General features: G+C 39.8%; 1 protein-coding gene across 1 annotated transcript in view; it reads left to right on the forward strand.

Annotated features, from left to right (window-relative positions):
* The first annotated feature begins 1,966 nt into the window (after positions 1-1,966).
* Positions 1,967-20,512, forward strand: part of slc8a2b (solute carrier family 8 member 2b) — a 179,640-nt gene continuing 161,094 nt past the window's right edge. The window contains exon 1 of the mRNA XM_039678864.2: positions 1,967-2,192. The gene's annotated coding sequence lies outside the window, so the exon portion shown is untranslated. The remainder of the gene's footprint in view (positions 2,193-20,512) is intronic.

Here is a 20,512-nt window from a genome sequence, read left to right on the forward strand (position 1 = left end):
TTTGAAATGATTCACATTACAAAACTTACGTAGCTCACCACAGTCCCAATTCAAATTTGTCTAAACTGGTGCAATTATTAAAATATTCCTTACTATAATCCTTCCTAACATTGGATTTGAATATTTGCGTATATTTGTAATGGCTTGTTTTTTGGTGTTGGGTGAACTGTTCAACTGTGTTCAAAGTACTATTAATGACTCCTTATAGCCAGAAGAGGGCGATGTTGCATTATTTTCAAATAAAATAAAGCTTTTTCGTTTTTTTTTCTCGTTTTTTTTAAAGAAACCAAGCAAATAAACAAATCAATAACAATGTCAAATCTTACAGTGCTCAAATAAAATTTTCAAACAAAGGTTTAATGTGTTTTTTTTACAGACTCAAGTGAGAAACGTTTATAACATTTAAACGTAATTCTTGATTAACAATAGGCCTACAGTCTGTGTTGAATGATATATTTTTTACTCGTAAAAATCTGCACACATGCATTAATGCTATTTGTATGCATTATATGTTATTGGCAGAAACAGCGTTCTTGCAGGGCATGCTGTTGTATAAATGACAGAAAATGCAGTATGAATACAAAGTCAATTTAAATAATGCTGAATTTACTATGTGTGTACACTCTTTACCCTTACAAAAAATAAGTAGGATATACTTCAAGTTCATTTAGGCCTAGAAGTTCAAGTTCACTGTATACTATACATGAACGTGTACTATTTCAATACTACTTGGGAGTAAATTGGCTCACTTTGTTGTGCATACAAATATACTTTAACCCCCGGTTTCACAGACAAGGCTTAAGTCTAGTCCCAGACCAAAATGCATGTTTAAACTGTTTTCATGGAAAGTAACTTGCACTGATATCTTTGAATATGTCAGTGCCATTGTTTTGTCAGATGCACACCAGTAATGTTTTTTTTTTTGCTAAGTCATGTTTATAAAAGCTATAAATGCCCTAATCAAACTAATGCCTAATCCTGGTTTAAAATAAGCCCTTGAATCATGGCCTTATGGTTATTGTCTGGTGCTCAGCATTTTAGATGTGTGTAATAGTAATCTACCCAAAAAGTTAATAACTTAATAAGGAAAGTAATTCACAAAGAATAATGTTTGTGAATTAAAATCAACATTTTAAACACTTCTTTCTGATTTTGTAATGACACCTACAAACCTTAATCTCATTAATGACATTTCTGATCTGATTTCTGCACTTTCAACTAAGTCCTCTTTCACAAAAACGATCAGCCCTTCTTCAATGGGCCTAATTTATTCATAAAGAACAATATCTTAATCTTAACAGAATTTGAACCATTCGTTCAATAAATTGCCTGGCGCAATGTTAATTACAGTATTCTTCTTTGATTTCTTTTTTTTTAATACAGATAAGATATTTAGTAGCCTATGTTTAATTGTTGTTTTATTGTCATGCCAGCAGAGGGAGCTATTGAGCTTTCAAATAATTTTACAGAGTTTACAGAATTTGATGGGAACTGTATTGATATTATTCTTGGCTTACAAAGATTAAATGCAATTAAAGTTAACATTTGGGTCAGTGCTAAATGAATACACGTTACTTTTACGTAAGTTTTTGCAATTCACAATTGTGGATACTTTCTTACCAGAGCAACTTAAAGGAATAGTTGACACCAAAATTACAATTCTGTCATCATTTACTCAACCTCATATCATGATGCAAACCTGTGTGCCTTTTCTTTCTTCTGCTGAACACAAAGGGGGGAAATAAAGGGATCTTTAATTAAGGCTAACATTTCATAAAATATGCACATGTGACATCACAAAAAATGTGTAAGTGCTTGAGTTAGATGGCTTATCTGTTTAATACATGTCAGTACATCAGTAAACTTTGCTAGTATACATGTCAGCTAACATGATTTTCTTCATGTCAGTCACCTTTTAGATTAAACAATGCGCGTTCTCGCGTCAGGTTGCCTGCGCGTTCGCGTTCGCAACCCCCCACCCCACCCAGGACGCGCCAGGCTGTGAGTGAGCGCTCGAGAGTATTTCCACCGCACGAGAGAGTGAAATACAACAGTCAAACCGCAGAAAGAGAGAGAGAGGGAGACACACACACATCGGCACAACCGGAGCAGCTTTTCAATGAATTACACAGCAGCAACATGCGCTTCACCGCCACGCCTGCCCTGAACATCACAGCAAACTAGGATACAAGGTATGACGACACGAAACGCGGTTGAAATGCGAACTTGTCTCATGAACTTTCATCCTTTGATGTGCGTTTTCATCCTTCAGATGCCAGTATGATGATGATGATGATGATGCATGCTTGTGTTTGGGCTTGGAAAGTAAAAGAGCAGGTGCAAACTGTATCAACATGAAGCCTTTAACTTGTTTTTCTTTTGAATGTCAGAGCATTTTCTTTATTGGTTCGGATAACATTCAGCATTACTGTTATTTTTATTGCGTGATAGTTCTCAAAGAATTATTAATGCATTTGTGTCTTTGTAGATTCGCTGTGTTTGGTCATGTGGGTTATATAAAAGCTATAGCCTACTGCAGGATATATGGGTTATGCACATGTGGGCATCCCTGGTGTATGTGGACACTTGTTTGTTTCTTTGTGTGACGCTTTAAATGAAAGGCATCCACTATCATTATTTAGCTTCTGGTTTATTTTGTCGTTAACCTATGGATGTAAATGTTTGGTTACATAAACGAAACGGGACGCTTTCTGTGTTACCTTCATCTCATAATCGTTTTAAATGTTTAATTGGTGAATCTGGTATTAATGAGCTGGTGTGTCGGAGACTGTGGATAGAGGTTTAAACGGTTTAATGTCAGCGATGCGATAACGGGACTTTATTGCTCGGGACCTGACGGGGTCGGGGATGCTCCATTCAGGCGGGGTTTCCTCGGTTATTCTGCAGATGGAGGTTCCCTTCTCCTCCACTCCCTTTAAAATGAGCTTTCAGGGGTTCTTCAGAGTGGAATACTTGCTTACTGTAATTCATTTCTTAAATATTTTTTTAATTCCACGCATAAAGTGACACTATTACCTGACAAACATGATTTTATTCGGTATTGTGATAAATCATACATGTCTCTGAAAGAACGAGATTGTAAACAGCCGAGAGAGTGAGCAGGGGAGCGGCCCGCGCTTTACCTAGCCAATGAGAAACGCGCTCTGACTATTAATTATTTTGCGCGTGCATTTTTGCTGACATCAGGTTGGCTGATGTCTCGAGAGGGCGTGTCGCTCAGTCAACGAAAGGGTGGACATTTCATACAGTACTGTTTAAAAATGTTAAATAGAGTGTAATGTGCAATGGTACAAAGTTGCAGGCAGTGGAATGATACAGTTTTGTCACATGAACGTGCAGTTTTACGTCATGCAGTTTTGTGTAAAATCCTCGAGGCATTCTGAAATAATGAGTCAAAATGAAATAATTCAGGGATTTTATGCATGATAGTGCAATAGTTCAGTCATGGAAAACCTGGAAACATCTGTGATGTCCAAGCCTGGAAATTTCATGAAATAGCTACAAATTTAAATATTTATGGAAATGGTTTTTAGTTATCCTTGACTCTGCCTTATTTCATCAGCTCAATTGCCTCATGCCCTAACCCATGAATAATTAGTAAATAGGAGTGTAAAGCCTGCTTACATCATATTTCAGGGAATGGTTTGATATTCCAAAGATAGCCTCTAATTCCTCTAATATACAGCTCGTCATGCACACGCACCTGCTTGCCTCTTGATTTATAGATTTATATGAGTCATCATGAGGCAAATATTGAGAATCGGAATTATGCAATCGCTAAAGTGCTCTAAAAACATGCCATTGCAGTACATGTATGTTTGGAGATGGCGAGGAGCTCAGGGCAAGAGCTTCATCTATGAGTTCTGATGTGTATCAGTGTTTGAATGCTCTGAAGATGTGCACATGATCTGCAGACATGGAGGAAGTGTGTGTGTGTGTGTGTGTGTGTGTGTGTGTGTGTGTGTGTGCTGGAGCTGTTTGACATTCTAATCGCATTCACTTATCAGTCAGCCTCATTCTGGGAATGGAGAACAGCCTCTCCTCTCCTCTCCTCTCCTCTCCTCTCCTCTCCTCTCCTCTCCTCTCCTCTCCTCTCCTCTCCTCTCCTCTCCTCTCCTCTCCTCTCCTCTGATTTCTTCATTCTCTTAGTTTGCTGCTTGATTGCACTATTGCAAATGAACTTGTCCCAGGACTGTGAGGGAGGATGCGAGACTGCAATGTTTTCAGCATTGAGACGTGAGTGAGAGTTTAAGTCAGTAACTGCTGCAGTGTTCACACACACACACACACACACACACACACACACACACTGGGGAATTCCTCTTCTACACGCACTGAGCGTGATTTGGTGTGTGTGTGTGTGTGTGTGTGTGTGTAGACAACATATCTTGCCCTGAAGCAATTCCTATTGAATAAAAGCAAAGCGAATGCTTCATTGTAAAAATGTCAAGCTTCACTGCGCTCATGTTCCTCATATTTATTTCCCTAATGAACGTGCAAGTGATTGATCTAATAAATCTAATATATATGAAAGTGACTGTCTATCAATCGTTCCATCCGTCCGTCTTTCTTGGATATTGTGTACACTATAATGTAAACACCGCAACATTAAACATGACAAAAAGAATCATCATCATACCATTAATGAAACCGACAACGAAACACATTGTGCAATATTAGAATTGTTCTGTTTCCCATACTATTTAATGATAACATTGCATATTTAAAGGAGTAGTTCACTTTAAAAAAAACTTTTGCTGCTAGTTTACTCACCCCCATGTCATCCAAGATGTCCATGTCTTTCTTTCTTCAGTCGAAAACAAATTAAGGTTTTTGATGAAAACATTTCAGGATTTTCTCCATATAATGGACTTCAATGGGAACCAAACGGTTCAAGGTCCAAATGAGAGTTTCAGTGCAAACTGTTTAAAGGGCTTTAAACAATTCCAGACGATGAATAAGGGTCTTATCAAGCGAAACGATCGCTCATTTAAAAAATAAATAAAAAAGTTTAAGTTTTATAAGCATAAATGCTCACCTTGCTCTGTTCTGTGATGCGCGTTCGTGACGCTCCTGTTCAAACCCGTTCATCAAAGTGAACAAATCTTTTTTCGAGTCCTGACTCGAAGGGTCCTAGATAAGCCCCTTATTCATCGTCTGGTGTCGTTTAATGCGCTTTGAAGCTGCACTGAAACTCTCATTTGGGACCTTGAACCGTTTGGTTCCCAATGAAGTCCATTATTTGGAGAAAATCCTGGAATGTTTTCATCAAAAACCTTAATTACTTAGAAAGAAAGACATGGACATCTTGGATGACAGGGGGGTGAGCAAATTATCAGCAAAAGTTTTTTTTTTTTAAAGTGAACTCCTTTAAGTTATATTACGTTATTCAATTACAGTAGTCGTATCCAGTTATATTGGAGATAAAATGGTTATTTTGCATTTTAAATCCAGCCTTGAGTAAAATTGTAATTATCATTCATCCTTCCATTGGGAATATTTTTCTCTGCCTATTTTTTAATCAATTTTTTCCCCTGTTTTGATTCATGTAAAGATTAAAAAATCAGAGATTATAACCCTCTCGGAATTTAAAAAATATGTTCATCAAACAAATATAGAAATCCCTCTAACATCTCTGGGATGGTAGCCTACTTTACCACAATATCCGGTCCCTTCACCTTATTTCCTGGCATGTGCTTAGTACTTTTGTGCAGCAGCAGAATGAGGAGCAGGAACAGACCCACCGCCCGCTGGGACCGGGACGGCAGGCACTATACACACTCTTACATATGCATGTGTAGAGTCAGCCTGGACCCCCACGGCGCCCACCCACTCGCTCTCATTGGCCTCCAGCCCGTCGCTGTAGGAGCAGGTGTCGTGCAGTTGGCAGATTCATCTGTCGTCATGACGGGGGCTCCTCTCTCTATCTCTCCCTCTCTCTGAGATCATTGTGTCCCCCTTCCACACTTAATTTCTCATCCAAACTCAACAGATTTGCTGGTTCAGGGAAGATGGGACTGTCCGGAAGGCTAAAAATCCAAAGTAGTGACCTGTGAAATTAGGGGCCTTGAGTAGAAAGCTGAGCTATTCCAGGTCGTGAGCAAAACTTGCTGATACACATGAAGTTTGACAGAACAGAAGCTGCGTCAGGCCAGATCAGGCCAACAAGCTTCTCTTCAGATTAGTGATTAAGATTGCACAGTGAGTTTTAAGGCCAATGCACACTGAGTCCGTAATTTGCGTATGCATTTGTCTATCCCATCTATCCATCCATCCATCTATTTATCCCGTTTATCCCGTCTATCCATCTGTCCATCCATCTATCTATCTATCCATCCATCCATACGTCCGTCTGTCCATCCATCTATCCATCCATCCGTCCGTCCGTCTGTCCATCCATCTGTCCGTCCATCTATTTATCCCGTCTATCCATCTGTCCATCCATCTATCTATCTATCCATCCATCCATACGTCCGTCTGTCCATCCATCTATCTGTCCGTCCATCCATCCATCCATCCATCTATCCCATCCCGTCTATCCATCCATCCAACTATTTATCCCGTTTATCCGTCTGTCCATCCATCTATCTATCCATCCATCCATACGTCCGTCTGTCCATCCATCCATCCGTTTGTCCGTCTGTCCATCCATCTATCCATACATCCATCTATTTATCCCCTTTTATCCCGTTTATCCCGTCTATCCACCTGTCCATCCATCTATCTATCTATCCATCCATCCATACGTCCGTCTGTCCATCCATCTATCCATCCATCCGTCCGTCTGTCCATCCATCTGTCCGTCCGTCCATCTATTTATCCCGTTTATCCCGTCTATCCATCTGTCCATCCATCTATCTATCTATCCATCCATCCATACGTCCGTCTGTCCATCCATCTATCCGTCCATCCATCCATCCATCCATCCCATTCCGTCTATCCATCCAACTATTTATCCCGTTTATCCGTCTGTCCATCCATCTATCTATCCATCCATCCATACGTCCGTCTGTCCATCCATCTATCCATCCATCCGTTTGTCCGTCTGTCCATCCATCTATCCATCCATCCATCTATTTATCCCGTTTATCCCGTCTATCCATCTGTCCATCCATCTATCTGTCTATCCATCCATCCATACGTCCGTCTGTCCTTCCATCTATCCCATCCCGTCTATCCATCCATCCAACTATTTATCCCGTTTATCCGTCTGTCCATCCATCTATCTATCCATCCATCCATCCGTCCGTCCGTCCGTCTGTCCATCCATCCATCTATCCATCTGTCCCTCTGTCCGTCCCTCCATCCATCCATCCATCCCGTCAATCTATCTATCTACTGTATGTCAGTCCGTCCCTTTACTCTCCATCCATCCATCTACCTGTGTTATTTCATCTATTCCAGAGTTTAGGAGCTAAATGCGAGAACACCCTCCCTCCTTTAGTGGACTTAGATATCTTACAAATGACCAGAAGCCTCGAATTTAGTGATCTTAAAGAACGCGGTGGATTGTAGGCTGATAGAAGGTCCATTAAATACACAGGTGCTACACCATTTATGGCTTTATAGGTCAGTAGTTGTACTTTGTAATTAACACGGAACTTAATAGGTAACCAGTGTAGAGATGATCAAATTGGTGTTGTATGAAAAATTGGTGCTTTTATTCATCTATAAATCTGTCTGTCCTTTTATACATCCATCTGTCTATCTGTCTGCCTGCCCGTCGGCATGTCCATCTATTCCTATAGTGTGTGTGTGTATCCATCCATCCATCCATCCATGCCCTGTAAATACAAAAAAAAAAAAAATCGAAATCAAATGTGAAAATGAATGCAACCTTTTGCATAATGTTATTTTGCATTTTTAACTTTTGTGTAAAATTGCATTAATCATCCATTGCGGCAAAAGTTATGAATATTATGAAAGCTGCCTTTCTATTTCTCAATCAGAAAATCAGCTCCCTAGCAACAGCACAGCAGACCACCGAGAGCACCTGGCATCATAGTGGGTTTGGTATGAGCCACTCGCTCTGATTAAAAAAAAATTATATTTTTGCTGTAAAAGATTTGCTGTACAACAAATATAATTGGTATAATAAACAACAACAACAATGGAAGTCAATGGGTAGTCCCACCTCGATATAAAGGCGCACTGCGGGGTCTCAGGGTTGGTTTTCACTCTCTCATTCTCACCTTAACATTGTTCATCATGTTGGCCAGGAAATAAAGCCGATAGCCTTTAATACGGTCAGTATGGACACGGCAGATGTTGAGTTTTGAGTTTTCTCTTAGCCGAGAGTAATGTGTGTGTGTTGCACATTAACTCTTTACAGTCAAAGAGCACGACCTGTCTCTCTCCTCGCTCTCTCTCTCTCTCTGTGCAGTGGATGAGGTGAATGTGGAAAGGAAAAGGCGGGGAAAAGCACAGTTATGGATCCATTAGCCTCGGTCGTTCCAGTCAGGCCGACTGCGATGGGAAATGACGTGTTTGTTCTCCTTGAGGATGTCTCGAGTGAAACCCATGCTTGATGTCGATCCGTTTCTCTCTCTCTCTCGCCTGTTCGTATGAGACACTTTTAGTGTTGCACAAATGGTCTAAAATGTAGTTCTGATGCTTGATTATTAACATAAAAGAAAAGTCCAACAATTTGATGTGATTCATTTTGTAAAGCTGAAGAATAACATGATTAAATACTCCAACATAAAGCATGCTATTCCCTAAAAAGGACGCCGTGTCCCTGGCGATGCTATTCAGTCCTTTCTGCTGTGATTCAGTGTGTCAGACTCTCTCTTCTTGAGTTTGAAGCACAACCACCTACAGAGCAGATATAAATGGCATGTTCCTGAAATGTCAGGATAACCGAGCGAGCCGGAACGGGTAAAGTAGCGGCATGTGTGTGATTGTGATGGAGACGTGTCTCACCGGACGAGTCGGCTGATCTTTCCTTCAGTTTCCCCCTGTAACGTGGACTCGGCGGGTGTGCTGACGGGTGAAGAGAGAGAGAGAGAGGGAGAACGACATGCTTTAAAGTGAAGGAAATGGGGAATAAAAAAGTAGGTTATTGTAGCTCTGAAGGCAATGTCAGACAGCGGGAGAGAAGGTGAGGGACACTGAACAGAGAGATGACACTTTCTCCAGGGATAAGATGAAGACTCGGACGTTCTCTGGCAAGGTCATGACCTTATCTTGCGGATGAACTCAAAGTGTGTCAAAAAGGCAGGCGCTGCGGTGTATTTGAAAAGTAGAAATGAAAACTCTATGACATTTCTGTGTGTGTGTGTGTGTGTTTGTGAGTGTGTCTGTGTCTCTGTCTCTCTGTGTGTTAGTGTGTGTCTCCCTCTGTCTGTCTGTCTCTCTCTCACTCTCTCTCTATGTATGTGTGTGTATGTGTCCAATAAATGAGAGAACATGGAAATAAGCTGTTTTCAAGATTTTGGGTGAAAATTTGTATCTAAGATGCTGTAATGTGTCACCATTTTAATAATTTTTTTTTTTTGTTTTTTTTGCATTTCGCCTGCATTAATGGTAAATCTTAGACCAGGATTCAAAAGCAATAAATTATTGATGTCAATCAATTATTATATTATATTTATTATATTACATTACATTATTCTTAATTGTGACATTTTTTTGTGACAATAAAAATATTTACTTCATAGAGTGCCGAAGTTACGACGTCACTCTGTAGGCCGAAACGCGGAAGTGAGTTAGCGTTTTAGCACTACGGTTCCCTCGCTCTAAAGCCTATGGGATTTTTGAATGGGTTTTTTGCTAAATCGCCTGAAATAAGGTCTGTGGTGAACAAAGCCTCTAAATATTTTCACGTTTTGATCTATGACATAGAACACACATTTATTACCTTAAACTTTATTATGTCTGATTGTGTTTTTTAAAATCTTTATATAGGCTTCAAAATGTATACATTTAGGTTTAACTTGTAAAGATTATCTTGATAGACAAAACGTGTAAGGGTCACAACTCTTTGTAAAACACAGATCTTATTTTTTTGCGATTTTCCAAAAGTCTATGGGGAAAATGCATTGCTTTTCGACCGAGGGACCCCATGCGCCGCTAGCTTCCGAGTTGTCCTACAAAGTGACGTCATCATTAAATGTAGCAATTACTGTATGCATTCAGATGTCACTTTTGAGTTGTTTTATATAATAAATAAATTATTTTATTATATATAAATGTTTATTTTATTTTTGTATAGTTAGTTGGATAATTCATATAGTTGATTTGTAATTCCCAACTTTCAATTGTGATTACCTGTAGGCTATAGTAATACAATAATATAATTGAAAATAATGTAAAACTATCTATAATTTTCTAATTCAAAATTTAATTTAGTATTTATTTGTTTTCATATTAAAATGCATGTTGTTCATGTTCAAGATTCTCAACTTTCACTTTTTGTAAACTCCAGTTGCTTAGTCATGATTTGAGCACAGAAGAGCCTCGACACACACACACACACACTCAGATCCCCAGTGAGGGCTGTCTGTGGTTTCCAGTCTGCTAGAGCAGAGGTTCAGAGGCTCGCTGATGTTCTCGGCTCTGACAGCTCGTGACAGAGAAAGAAAAGATAGAATTTCAGCCAAATTGTCAAACACGACGGCCTTCAGTTGAGCTCCCTGTCACAAACCAGAGATCAGGTCTCTCTCTCTCTCTTTCAAATTCAAATTCAAATGAGCTTTATTGGCATGACTTATACAGTAGTGCCAAAGCATTGGCCATTACATAGAATGAGTAAATGAATCAGTAAACAAATACATGAAATACATGTATATATCAGAAAACAAACAAACAAACGAACAAAAAAACACAGTTTTGAACCAACATTCTGACTTTAGTTTTGTCCACTGGTTGACTCTCGTAGTTTGTGGCAGGCTGTTACATGGTTTACTGCTGTTGTGATTGAGCTAGAGTTTTCTCCCAAAATATGAATTAATTTTTCTGAATTTGGCAATGCTATAAAATTTGGATCTAGTTTTTGGAATCTAGAGAAATAGTCTGATCTAATGCTGTGATGATCACTGTGTTTCTCACTCTCTCTCTCTCTCTCTCTCACACACACAAGACTTCTGTTTCTTTCTGAACCCCAAAAAAGTCCAACACGTCACTGTGTGTTTGCAAAGTTCTGGTAAAGACAAGACCTACAAGTCTCATGGTATTTTTTGGACAGGTCTTAGGTCTTGTACATATTATTGTTAGTTGAGGATGATCCTAGTTAAGTTGGATCTGAGGGTGTGTTCACACTTGTAGTTCGGTTCTCAAAGTAGAACCAGGTTCTCGGTCTGGACAAAAAAAAAAAAGAAAGAAAATGATACATTTAGTCCTGGTTCGCTTAGAATTTACACCGTCATTTTTAGCTCTCAAACCTTAAAAGACATCTTTCATGGCGTATATTTCACGATGGAACTTGCCGGAAATCCAACACTGCTGTGTGGCTGGGCTAAATGTTTTTGATGGCAGCGTTCACACTTAAATGAACCGAGCTGATGGAGCAATCAAACCAAATCTGACAGTTGTGAACACTCTTAGACATGGCTTTTAGAAGCTCTAGAAACAGTTGAATGGTTTAGCGGAGCCCATCGCTGCACACAGAGGGTTGCGTGTTTGTTTCTGATCCGCTGAGATTCCCAGCTCTGCTCATTTTCAAGGCGAGTAAACTCACACTCACAAGAGAGCAATTACTTCACACACTGTTAAACACAGGCTTCAGGAAGATTACAGAAGATAAACATTCTTTATCGACACATATTTGATCATTTATTGATTTGCTGCAGAAAAAAAAGCATTTTCTCTGTATTAGCTGTTTTATTTTTACCTGAGAAGCTAAACAGCTGTTAAGTAAATGTTTATTCAACTTATAGATTTTTTTCCCTTCATCGTTTTATGCATAAACCTTACAAACAACTAAACTAAACCTTTTGTTATATTATATTATATTATATTATATTATATTATATTATATTATATTATATTATATTATATTATATTATATTATATTATATTATATTATATTATATTATATTATATTATATTTAGGGCTGTGAAACGATTAATCGCATCCAAAATAAAAGTTTGTGTTTACATAATATATGTGTGTGAAATGTGTATAATCATTTTGTATATATAAACACACACACACACATGTATATATTTAAGAAATATTCGCATATATATATATATATAAATATAATATAACACATTTTTCTTAAATATATACATGTATGTGTGTGTATTTATTTATAGAAAATAATTATACACAGTTCACACACATGTATTATATAAACACAAACCTATATTTTGGATGCGATTAATCGTTTCCTAATTATATTATATTATATTATATTCTTAATTGTGTCATTATTTTGTGACAATTAAATTATTTACTTTATTAAATGTATAAATGCATGTTATATATGTTATCATATTATTTTATATTTAGTTATAATATAAGCTAAACAGCTATTAAGTTGTTTTTTTTCTTGTTTAATTTATTGATCCCCCTCGCCATTGTTTTATGCATAACCTTACAATAATCTATTTTTTCGTAGATTTGTTTCCTGTTGTGATTCTTTGTTTGCTCCTTTATTTATCCATTCCACTCTTAGAATAAAAAGTTCCATATAGAACCCTAATCATCTTCTGACGATTGCTAGGGTGTTTTTGGATGGTTGCTAGGTGGTTTCTTACAGGTCCAAGTGAAAAGAGCTCACCTTCAAGTATCTAGGCATGACTTGGACTCCTACAGCATTAATAAATAACAAGGAAATTGAGGATTTAAAAATTATAATAATTTAGTATATATAATATACATATGACTCACTGATAAACAGCTACTGCATCTGTTGGTCTGTTTCTCTCTCCCTGAATGCTTTTGATTTTGTTTTTCTCTCTTTCCCTCGGTGTGGAAGCAATGTTTGGAAATGTAATTTGTATTTCTCTCTGATATCCTGATATTTTCTTCAATTTTTGGAGGAAGTGTTTCATTTCTGTTTGGACCTCGTCTGTGATTTTAGTCTCACAGAATCTTTTATCTTTGCGGTCCCAAGATGTTTTTGGATTCTTTCCCTTTTCACAGCTAAACTATATGGTTATTATTCAAGAAGTGTCTTATCTTACAGTCCCGAGGTATTCTGCCAATTTTGCACGTTTGTATTTGGTTTTAATTAGACGGGATGTGATTTATATGTTCATCAGTGTTTGTGCAGGATTGTTCTCGGTCAGTTTGAGCTGCATCAGTATTTATTTTGTCTTGATGAGAAATCATCATTTTTCTCCAGAACGCATCTCTGGGGAGATGAACAATAATGTCAGTTCTTCATCTTTCGTTCTCTCTGTTCTCCCTCACTTCACCTGCCCTTTATATCCTCCCTCCATCCTTCTGCACGTCACTCACTCCTCCATCCATCTACGTTCTCCCTGGCAGTCTTTCAGAGATTTATAGACATGAATGATGCTTTCTGCTATTTCGCGACTCAGTACTTTTTATTAACGGCCGATATCTGCCCTCTGGGATTGATTTTCAGCACTATTTATTACCTTTATGACCATATTGGAAGCAACTTAGGTGTCTAGAGATGCTGAAGACGATCTCCTGAAGTTCAAACTGAGCATCAGAATGGGGAAGAAAGGTGATTTAAGTGACTGGCTGATGGTGCCAGACGGACGAGTATTTTTTCACACACAATCATCTCTAGGGATTACAGAGATGGTCAGAAAGAGAGAAATATCCAGTGAGCTGCAGTCCTGTGGCTGAAAATGCCTTGTTGATGGTTCGGCCAGACTGGTTCAGCTGATAGATAGGCAACAGTAACTCAAATAACCAATCGATACAACCAATATATGTTAAAACACTGTGGTATCAAACGTTCATAGAATTTATAATCTGTTACACAGTTATTTTTTGCAATTAATTTAATTTGTACATTTCAATTTATGTTGTTATACTACTTTGTTTTTATTGATGTCTTCACTATACTATGTGTTACAAGCTTTGGCAATATTGTAATATGTACAGTCATGCCAATAAAGCAATTTGAATTGAATTGAATTGGAACGCACAACACGCCGAACTTTGCATTCGACGGAAGACGAGCATTTGTGGTTAAAAAGTATAATTTTATTTAAATGAAAGATATTTCGGCTATTCCTCGGCTGGGATCGTCTCGAGACTTTGACGCTGCATTGAAACTGCAATTTTGACCTTCAACCTGTTGTACCCCATTGAAGTCACTATATGGAGAAAAATGCCGGAATGTTTTCCTCAAAAACCTTGAAAGACATGAATAGCTTGTATGATGTGGGGGTGATTAAATTATCAGGACGTTTTTCTAATCCTTTAAAGATCCTTGCACACTGAGTCCGAAATTCTCGTCCAAAACTTTCGCACGTTAAAAAATGAACGCGACTTAACGTTGTGTCAATCATGTTTTCACACAGCCTCGGATCGGGTTCGATTTTCTGCGTTTATCACATCCGTAGCAAGAATATTCAGAGTTGTTTTGACAATTCAGAGCCATGATGAATACGAAAAAAAAACAACACTAATTTATTACTCAGATCCGTTTTTTTTTTGTAGGCTACAGCTTTTCACATTGTTGTTTTATGTGAACAGTGTGAACAGATGATAAACTGATTTATAGAACGATAAAAAGACGTCACATAGCACGCTGTCAAACGGAAGTGAACACGGAGGACATTAAAGTAAGTGATTACACATTTATTAATAGTGTGATCTAGCGAATTTATGCACAGGCAACAAAGACGAGGATGTTAAGTTTTGCTTGTATATAGAGCTGTCACTGTAATACTGTCCTTGACTGAATTAATAACAGTCTTAATAACTTCAGGTATGTGACTCCCATGAGTGCAGAATTGTGACAAATGTCGATCTAGTGATGTAAAAGTTCCATGAATTTATTGCGCTGAGAAAAATCTGATCTTTATCGGATTTTTTGACCACATATGGAAGTGGCAAAAATCGAAATTGAAAACAATTTGATTCCATGAGATGTGTGCAGTTCATATGTGAGCACAAAAAATTCTATATATTTGGGACATTTATGCCCCAAACTCTTCTTCATTTCTGATCTCAGTGCTGTGTCTGAACAGAAGGTCCTTTTAAATCATGGAGGAAGACATTTGCCAAGAAAAATGTTCCAATTAATCAGTAAAATTGAATGAGCTCCCTTTTCTGCAAGTCCAGCACTGAGAGCTCTGGCTGAGCGAATCGAGAGCGAGAGAGATTTGCTGACATCCGTCTACTTTTTCTGGCTCGACTTCCTCCCGCGAGTCAGCGCTGTGAAATATGGCGTCGTCCCCAAACGCTGCCTCCTGATTGGCCGAGCATCACTGTGCATTCAGGAGCTCTTCATCAGTCTACAACCCCCCCGCCCCTGTTTCTTAATCCTGCTCTGCTGGTGTTCTCTCTCTAATCTCACCGTGATCTATAATGGCACACCTGGGATCTGATCCGTCTCACAACCATTAAGAAAAGGTTATGGAGATGTAGCGTTCCCAGCAGGTGGGAGTAATTAATGCTGCGTGGGTGTGTGTGTGCTTATGTTTGAGTTTTGGATCCCACTGCTGAGAAAAAAATAATAATTATGGCATTCTAGATGATCTGATGTCTTTGGACCTGTGGTGCGTTCACGTGCATGGAAAATATATGACATTTTCCACTTGTGAACTGGTATTTACCAGTGTGTTGTGTTCAAGCGCTTTTGTTGTCATAATGTGGTAAAAGGATGGAGATACAGACCTGTTATTTAGCTAAAACTATTTTAGATTATTTTGGTCTTGGCATCGACTTGGACTCGACTCTCTTTGGTCTCGGACTCGACTCTCTTTGGTCTCGGTCTCGAATCGGACTCGACTCTCTTTGGTCTCGGTCTCGACTCGACTCTCTTTGGTCTCGGTCTTGACTCGACTCTCTTTGGTCTAGGTCTCGACACGGACTCGACTCTCTTTGGTCTCGGTCTCGACTCGGACTCGACTCTCTTTGGTCTCGGACTCGACTCTCTTTGGTCTCGGCCTCGACTCGGACTCGACTCTCTTTGGTCTCGGTCTCGACTCGGACTCGACTCTCTTTGGTCTCGGCCTCGACTCGGACTCGACTCTCTTTGGTCTCGGCCTCGACTCGGACTCGACTCTCTTTGGTCTCGGACTCGACTCTCTTTGGTCTCGGTCTCGAATCGGACTCGACTCTCTTTGGTCTCGGTCTCGACTCGACTCTCTTTGGTCTCGGTCTTGACTCGACTCTCTTTGGTCTAGGTCTCGACACGGACTCGACTCTCTTTGGTCTCGGTCTCGACTCGGACTCGACTCTCTTTGGTCTCGGACTCGACTCTCTTTGGTCTCGGCCTCGACTCGGACTCGACTCTCTTTGGTCTCGGTCTCGACTCGGACTCGACTCTCTTTGGTCTCGGTCTCAACTCGACTCTCTTTGGTCTCGGTCTCGACACGGACTCGACTCTCTTTGGTCTCGGTCTCGACTCTGACTCGACTCTCTTTGGTCTCGGTCTCGACTCTCTTTGGTCTCGGTCTCGACTCGACTCGCTTTGGTCTCGGACTCGACTCTCTTTGGTCTCGGCCTCGACTCGGACTCGACTCTCTTTGGTCTCGACTCGGACTCGACTCTCTTTGGTCTCGGTCTCGACTCGGACTCGACTCTCTTTGGTCTCGGCCGCGACTCTCTTTGGTCTCTGTCTCGACTCGGACTCGACTCTCTTTGGTTTCTGTCTCGACTCAGACTCGACTCTCTTTGGTCTCTGTCTCGACTCGGACTCGACTCTCTTTGGTCTTGGCTTCGACTCGGACTCGACTCTCGGTCTCGACTCTTTGGTCTCGGACTCAACTCTCTTTGGTCTCGGTCTCGGCTCGACTCTCTCTGGTCTCGGACTCGACTCTCTTTGGTCTTGGCTTCGACTCGGACTCGACTCGCTTTGGTCTCGGACTCGACTCTCTTTGGTCTCGGTCTCGACTCGGACTCGACTCTCTTTGGTCTTGGCTTCGACTCGGACTCGACTCTCTTTGGTCTCGGACTCGACTCTCTTTGGTCTCGGTCTCGACTCTCTTTGGTCTCGGTCTCGACTCGACTCTCTTTGGTCTCGGCCTCGACTCGGACTCGACTCTCTTTGGTCTCGGTCTCGACTCGGACTCGACCATCTATGGTGTCGGTCTCGACTCGGACTCGACCCTCTTTGGTCTCTGTCTCGACTCGGACTCGACTCTCTTTGGTCTCTGTCTCGACTCCGACTCGACTCTCTTTGGTCTCGGCCTCGACTCGGACTCGACTCTCTTTGGTCTCGGCCTCGACTCGGACTCGACTCTCTTTGGTCTCGGACTCGACTCTCTTTGGTCTCTGTCTCGACTCCGACTCGACTCTCTTTGGTCTCGGCCTCGACTCGGACTCGACTCTCTTTGGTCTCGGTCTGTTCATGTGCATTTTCCATGTCAGCTTTTGGTATTTACCTTAATTACCATAACACGTGAACGCACCATTAATTACGAGCCTTGAATAGATCCATAATGAATGTTTAATGAATACTAAAGCCATAAGTTCTCCCATATTGCTGGAGTTTCTTAATGTAATCTCAGGGTGACACTACAAACATATGCATGGGGATTTTTCATTACAACTCCTAAAGTGAAACTTTAATTTCACACTGTTTGGCTTCATTACACAGAGCAATAAAACTGACATGCAGTTGCTGAGAAAATCCATAGATGAACACATAAATGCATCCTGCAATAGACTGTATATTGCAATTTAGCGACTAAAAAACAGTATAATCTTTAAAATCCGCTTCTTTTAAACCAGTGTGTTAAAATCGTAAAGCGTTAGTGCTGCAATGATTAAGATGGATGCTGTATGTTTAGGAAACTTCTAGCAATCTATAACCTCATACTCTCTCTCTGTCTTTCCCAGTTCTCCTTTATTTCTGTCCTCCTGCAACTGAGCTATAAGTCAATATATTTATTACCAATGCAGATCTTCAGTCTTGATTTTTTTTTAGGCTGTATAAATCAGTTTTATTGCATAATTAGCCGAGTACTTTGTTGATGACATTTATAGTTGTGTGGTTTCTTCAGCATGTGAATAATTGGATGTTGGTTGATCAGCAGATATTCAGAATTTCATAAATTTCAATGAAATTTTAAATTTACTTCTTTTTTTTGACTTATTGTGCTTAAATGGTCAAATTATGTAAAAAAAAAAGTATTCAGATAGACAGTCTTAATAAAACACAGCACCTAAATAGTTGAGATAGTCACTCTCTCGACTGAATAACCTTTATAACTTTAATTGTAGGAAGTAATCTGTATTTAATTTTAAATTTAACTTAAATATACTACTGTTAGACCCAACTTGTCTATATCGTTTGAAATTTGTTTATTTGTTTGTATTTATTACTGGCCATTTTCTTGTCTTGTACATCGTTAATGCAAAGATTCAAATAAAGTCTCCCTGTGCTGTGTAAAAACTATTGCTACCAAATTATCAAAAAATTAATAATATGAATATCTAAATGGCAGTATATTTGGGGGTTTTCCCTGTGGTATCGGAAATGGAACCAAATATTGACATTTTTCAAGGTAGCGTATATCGAAGTTCGAGATTCCAGTGTCGTGACAACACTAGAATGAACAGTAAAAATGCTGGGTTATTTTAACCCAACTTTGGGGCAAATATGGACAAACCCAAACATTGGGTTAAAAATGCAATTAAAAAAATTGTCTGGGTTTGTCCATTTGACCCAAAGTTGGGTTAAATCAACCTAGCATTTTTTAGAGTGTAGTACAGGTCAACTATGTGGTTTCAGTAGGTCAATAGTGTTTGATGTGGAAGTGTTGTGTCCTGGACGCTCATGCGGTGAGCTCAGCGGTGTGTTGCTCTGGAGGACGAGGGCCAGTAATGTTCCTCACCTCTTGCCAAACCGCAGATTTATAGTGTAATCAGTCCACAGACTCGCCAGCTGCTGAGTAAACCTGCTCGCACAGCAGACCGAGCGTGTGCTACTGCAGAGAAATGCAAACAAACACTGGATCTCTCCTGATGTTACACTTCTGGAATTGTACCTTCTTGGAAATGACATGAATAATGAATTGATATACTCAATGCTGTGTATATTATTGCATGAATAAATAAAGTGGGGCTGAAATACAGAAGGAGTGCACTGGTGTTTAAGTGTGGTCTTTCCTCCTAACCCTGTTTGAGGAATAGAATAGAATAGAATAGAATAGAATAGAATAGAATAGAATAGAAATTCAATTGCGCTCAAGTGTAGTCCCAGATTAAAATGTATGTTTAAACTGTTTTAACTGAAAGCAACTTGCACTGGTATACTGCATCTTTATTAGGGCCCAAGCCCTGAAAGGGCGAAGGCCCTATTGTTTTCCTTCCGATTATTTTTAGGGCCCAAGCCCTGAAAGGGCGAAGGCCCTATTGTTTTCCTTAGGATTATTATTATTAGGGCCCAAGCCCTGAAAGGGCGAAGGCCCTATTGTTTTCCTTAGGATTATTCTTTTCTATTATTATTATTATTATTTTTCTTACGACTATTCGGGCACTTTTGGGGCCCTTAACATGCTCGAAAACTCTTGAAACTTTGCACACGGGTCAGAACCCGCGGCCATCAGAGCCGGGCTGAAGATGGTACCTGGGCGTGGCAGGGGGGCTCGTCAGCGCCCCCTGGAATGGGGTCCGAACACTTGGTCCATAACTCAAACACGCTTGCATGTAATAATATGAAACTCGGTACGCATGTTGATCTCATCGTTTCATCTATACCTCGCGCTCTTACTTTTTACCCCAGCCCAACAGGAAGTCGGCTATTGAGGTTTGTGTGTAAAACGCTCGCAATGGTATTTGAAATACTCCTCCTAGAGCTTTGATCCAAATTCGGCGATACTCGGTCAGCGTGAAGTCAAGACATTGAGGATGAAAGCTTGTGTGGGGATTTTTGATATCTCGAACGGTTTGGCCGTGGCGAGGAAACGAAATCATGGCGAGAAACGTGAAACAGGAAGTTTGTTATAACTTCAGCATACATTAACTGATCTTGATGAAACTTCAGCAGTATGTTCGCTGTAAGAGGACGATCACATGGATGTGACTATTGTGAGTCAAAGTTATAGCGCCACCAACTGGCAGCAGGAAGTGTGTCACTTTCAAAATGCTTTGATATCACCCTTTTATTTTTACCCGATTTGCTTCAAACTTCATATGTATAATGTAAACATACGGCAGATGTAGACCTGTGAATGGATTCTTGATATCTTTGAAACTGTTGCCGTGGCGACGCATCAAACTTTACCCTTCTTTTAGGATGCTTTTAGGATGCTTTTGAGACCCTTAGCATGCTTCAAATTGCATGAAACTCGACAGACACATCACATTTATTAGCCAGTAGACATGTGCAACGTTTCAGAAACGGGTGTGGTGAGGGCTCAGTAGCGCCACCTTTTGACAAAAGTG

The sequence above is a fragment of the Pimephales promelas genome, chromosome 16, assembly GCF_988280905.1.
Source record: "Pimephales promelas chromosome 16, fPimPro1.hap1.1, whole genome shotgun sequence".
NCBI lineage: Eukaryota > Metazoa > Chordata > Actinopteri > Cypriniformes > Leuciscidae > Pimephales > Pimephales promelas.